Source organism: Oncorhynchus masou, chromosome 32 (assembly GCF_036934945.1).
Source record: "Oncorhynchus masou masou isolate Uvic2021 chromosome 32, UVic_Omas_1.1, whole genome shotgun sequence".
Lineage (NCBI taxonomy): Eukaryota > Metazoa > Chordata > Actinopteri > Salmoniformes > Salmonidae > Oncorhynchus > Oncorhynchus masou.
The window spans coordinates 77,137,957-77,142,960 of record NC_088243.1 but is presented as its reverse complement, the minus strand read 5'-3'; the positions used below and the strand labels follow the sequence as shown (position 1 = coordinate 77,142,960).

Sequence of the window (5,004 nt, the reverse complement as noted above, 5' to 3'; positions counted from 1 at the left end):
GTAGGCCACATTAATTATCATCACTTTTCTTTTCCAGCATATCAGGTTTGTTATGGGCTACTGTTGCCATCTTGAGTGTTTTTCTGATGATGTTATATTTGGAATGCCAATGATGCGTCATTTTACAGCTCCTCAGCTTATTTTTGTTAAAGTAAAAGGAAACGGGTTTGCTCTCCCACAGTTATCAACTAGCTCTTCTACAAATGTCTAGTTGTTACATTGTTTAAAAAACGGGTGTGATTTATTGGTTGGTAGGCTACATAGTGTTCGACATTAAGCAAATTCAAATTCAGCAATGCAGTATATGGGAAGTAGACCCGGTAGAATGAACCAGTGAATTCCAGTTTAATCCGGGTTGTATGGACTGTTCACATCTTGCTATGTATTTATCCGAGCACCAAATGCGTTGACGTCAGCTGTTGTTATTCAAAAAGTATGTCGAATGACTCCCTCTTACAACAGCAGCCTTTGTAACCCGCGAAACGAGAACACGTCATAATACATAATGGTAATATTTACAGTACTGTATTATGATTGGCAAGTTTGACGATGTTTTTGATAAATGTACAGTACAAAGATAGGTTGGTTCATGGTTGAGATGAAAGCAATGCAAGTAAGTACATTTTGATAGACTCCCACATTTACCAAAACCCTTTTTCATGACCATACATGGAAATTAGTAGGTTTGTTCGCTTATGTTTCACGGTGAAGTAAAAAGGGTGTAAGTAAAAGTACGCAGCCATTTTATAAATGTGGCCCTATTTCGTGAATCACTAGGTCGGAGGTATTCTCATTGTGACGTTTGCCGCATCACAACTCGTGTATAAATAACACCCGCAACCCCCTTCCAACTCAAATCTTTATTGATGCCGTTTTAGTGTTCTGCGGCGACTGACGGTTCGTTTTCGTCAAGATGTATTTTTCCTGAATATTTTATTCGTTTACTTTAATTTGAGAAGTGACGAATGATAGCTAAGACTAATATATAACAGGTCTCGTGTGACTAGTATGGTAGTTTAAAGTGATCAGATAAAGTAGCTATCTAACGTTACCTGCAAGCTTGTCTTTCGACGCCTACATTATTTGTTGCCTCAGCTTTTTTGCGATGGTTGCTTTTACTTGAGTACTGAATTACTTACGATTCGTATGCAATAAGATTAACATAGCTATAAGAAACGATCAAGCTGACGTGTCGGTTCTGAAAGATGAAAGCCACAACAAGGTTATCGTTAGGTGGCAGGGTATTGTTGTTATCCTCGTCAGTTACGTAGTTAAACACAGAATAATTGTTATTTCAGCTGAGTTGTCATCTCTACGCTAAGTAACAGCGAAAATGTCACATTTGTTAACTACGGTAACTAGCCAAGAAGGCTTATTTACCAAGCAAAATGCGCGTGTTGTGGCGCAGTTGTAGGCCTGATTTTTTTTTTTTTTTTTTTAAATCGCGGCATTTGACGATGTAGTGGAGAAATGGCTGCCTGGGTGACTCAGTGCTGGTGCAGCTATCTGAAATCAAAATCTTTTAAAGCTCATGAAAGAATCAGGTTGTATAAGTGTAATTGAAATAACCAAGTTACAAGACCAGAACCTTATGAAGGGAGTGAAGCCGTTCGAATAGCCAGTTAAATATTTGAATAGAAATTGAGCGTAGGTCCCACTTATCCGAAGCAGTATAGCTACTTCAGTGCGTATACTATTTTCTTAACCTAAAATGAAGACCAGTTTACAAGAGAAATTTGAGCCCTTGGGAATCGGCAGTAAAATATACCACATAAGAGACTGCCATCTTGTGAAGACACGGATAATGGCCAGCTAAATATTTGAAGATGAAGTTGAGCGTAGGTCCCTTATATCCGAGGCAGTTGATATACGTCAGTGCGTTAGTTGGTTGCGCATCAGGAAAAACAATTTTATAGTGAAAAGGGAACCAAGGTACAAGACAATCCTTTCAAAAGTGTACTCTTTGATTCTAGCCAGAAAAAAAGTTAAACTGAATAAGTACTGGTAGTTTGTCTCAAATCAGTATAGGCAACATGTGAAATAACCAAGTTACTGAGCTTGAATCATATATCATAAGTTGTGAAGCCTCTTGAATAGCCAACTGAATAAGTTGTGCTGCAGTGGCCTTTTGATCATTTGAGTTATATTTATTGATTTTTAAATTATTTTTTACCTGAAGTGAAGTACAATATGTGCTTATATTGTGAAACTTTATTTCAATAGAAAATGAAATATTGGAAGATTATTTAGGCCAACAGTGCCTTGTTTGTCATTTAAGCGGCTTCAAGAAGTAAAAATGTTTTGAGCCTAAAATGAACAAGATGTGCTGCCGGTTACATTTCAAAGTACATCAGTTGCTTTGCTAGCACTAGCGGTAGGTCAAGGAGGTGCAGGCTTGTGACGTTGCTTTGTCACGCTTCAGATTTGATAAACTTTATCTAAACACAATTGGCTCTAGTTGGCGAAGAAAAGAAGATTTTGCTGTAGAAGAATGGACTGAGTTTTTAAGGGGTGGGTGGGCACTTAGCTAGAATGCAGTTTGATCAGATGAGGAAGGACGACTTCAGGATCAGGCAAGAACCAGGCAGAGGGAAACCGGGAGGACCAGCGGGGAGCCAGGTGGATCGCGGGAGGAGCAGATGGGACCCAGTTGAGCGAGCGGAACGCAGCAGTTTTCATCAGAGGGAGCGCGCCAGATGGCAGGGTAGCGAGCTGAGAGCGGAGCAGTCCCAGGTCGAGCGTTGCCCCAATGCAGCCAGTGGGTCCCAGCAGAAATGAGGCAGACGAGTAAAGGGGTCAACTAGCTTCGCAAGTGACAATAAGTGTTTGTATGATGGGTAGCGGTATCGAGTAATGTTTAACTAGGTCAACATCTTTGAAATTAGTCCATATTAAATCTGTCAACACATTTTCTCGCGACGTTTTCTTCCTCTTTCAGGTAAAGTGTTAATTTTCCTGGTTGTGGCCTCTTCCTGTGTGATGTCTGCTGTGATGAGTCCCCCTTGGCCTACTTGGTAGAGTGCGCTGGCGAGAGGACTGTCTTAAAGGATTTCACCCTCCTGCAGCGCAGATGTAGTTACCCCCCCTGGGCGGAGGAGTTTCTTCATTGAGTTCAATAGGTCTACTCCCCTGAGAAGTGGTCTACATGGGAGTGTTGAGAGTCGAAATTATTCTGTACGTGCTGCTTTGGTGCTGAGCAGCTACATTTGCTGGTTAAAGTGAGCAGTGAGTTTAAATGCATGCGATGATCATGTGGGGAGTAACTATTTCCCTCAAATATTGATATCAAATTTATATTTGCCTCTTTGTAATAGTAACTGAAAGGGATTATCCCTGCATTTCATTTATAGTGGTCAAGCTGGTGCATTTGTGGATGGTGGGGGGGGGACTTTCCAAGTTCTTTTCACAGGCTCACACCTTAAAGCAAACCTGACCATCCAAGGGAGTCCCTCTTTAGTACTGCCCACCACATTAATGAAAACGGTTGAGCACGTTCCCGAAAAAGATAATTCTAAGGATGGATCAAGGGAAATCTCTGGTGTTAAAATCATGTAGAAAGGTATTTTGTACTGGTTTTCTGTAGTGAGTTAATAATTTGCATATACTGTTTTTCTTCCAATATTTTGTAGTGATACACACTTGGATTCTGGGAGGGTTGTGGGGGTGTTAATCAAATATTTTCCTAGATTTTTTTTCCACACAGCTTCGTGTAAAGCAGCATTTTAAAGATCCAAATGATTAGCGTTGATGTTTGAGGAGCAAGGAGTCAACCCAGTGGTCCACGTCTTTCGGGGTTCCTTTTGCCTTGTGGTGTGGATATTCCTTGGTGTCTACAATGATGTAGCAGAAGGCGGGCCACCTTTTGGGATGTGAACTTGCGGTGTTCTCCCAGGGAGTGTGGTAACTTAACTTTTAGGCTGATGCATTTTATATCCTGGAGTTGAAATTTGCATTTGGGGTTTCTGGGGTCAGGGGAGGGCTTAACTGTGACTCTTCCAGATTATGACCCACCCCTCAATGAAAGAGACTGGAGGTCTCCATCTCCCTCGTCTTAAGGAGAACAGCTGATGCTTTGAGGCCAGTGGTATTTAACTGTTTCTTGTGTAAAGTTATTGTGTACGTGAATTTGTATTTTTTAATTGTATTTTAGCAACTGTTAATACAATTTTGATAGTGGGTTGGTTACTGTCTGGGTTTGTATGGGTGGGAATGGTGGAAGTCTTGTTTTCCCTTTTGCGTTTTCCAGTGTGCTGTGTCCTACGCTTTCAGTACTGAAGATCAACAGGAACGCCCCTAACTCATTGTATGTCAAGGTTTACTATTGCTTCAAAACACCTCATTAGGTCTCAAGTAAGGTCCCTTACAAATGTTTTCACATTTTATATTTCATTAATGACATTTGGCACCTTGCCTTAATTGCACGCCTTTGCAAATTAGTTAAATGTTTTGTATTGATGCAACTGAACATTGTCAAGGAATTATAATTGGTAATAAATGCATAGCTTTTTGTGATTGAAGACCAGTTTTGGTATGCATTTGTTATTCTGGGGGACTCTTGTGTGGGGGCTTTTCTTGTGCTTTTTCAGGTATGACTTAGCTTGGTGCTTTTAGATCACGGAAGTGACCTGGGCTTGATGGCAGCTCTTACAAGGTGGAAAGTGACGGTTTCAGATAAGTTCAATCCAGCTTGTATGTCCAAATGTGGGAATTTATGACATGGCACCTGGTTGTCTGAAGGGGCCCTATTGCTGCTGTAGTTGATTCGTCTTCAATAGAGAAGAATCTACTTAGCGATACGACTCTGCCGCTACTTGTGGTATGTAGAAGTTTCACTGCTGTGCTTTCACTGAGTGCAAATCTCTTCTGGTGGAGACTTCAACTCAAACTTGTGCTAATTATAAAGCATATTTTGTCTACGGGTAACAAATGTCACTGCTGTGAGGGTGGGTATAGGGCTGTTTGTTTTTGATCTTTCAGAATTACAAAAGCCCAAACGAAGACTGC

General features: G+C 40.8%; 1 long non-coding RNA gene across 1 annotated transcript; it reads left to right on the top strand.

Annotated features, from left to right (window-relative positions):
* Nucleotides 1-737: 737 nt before the first annotated feature.
* LOC135526621 (uncharacterized) lies at nucleotides 738-4,517 on the top strand. The gene is made up of 2 exons (XR_010453329.1): nucleotides 738-3,559; nucleotides 3,704-4,517. It is a non-coding gene; the product is annotated as an uncharacterized LOC135526621 (long non-coding RNA).
* Nucleotides 4,518-5,004: the final 487 nt, after the last annotated feature.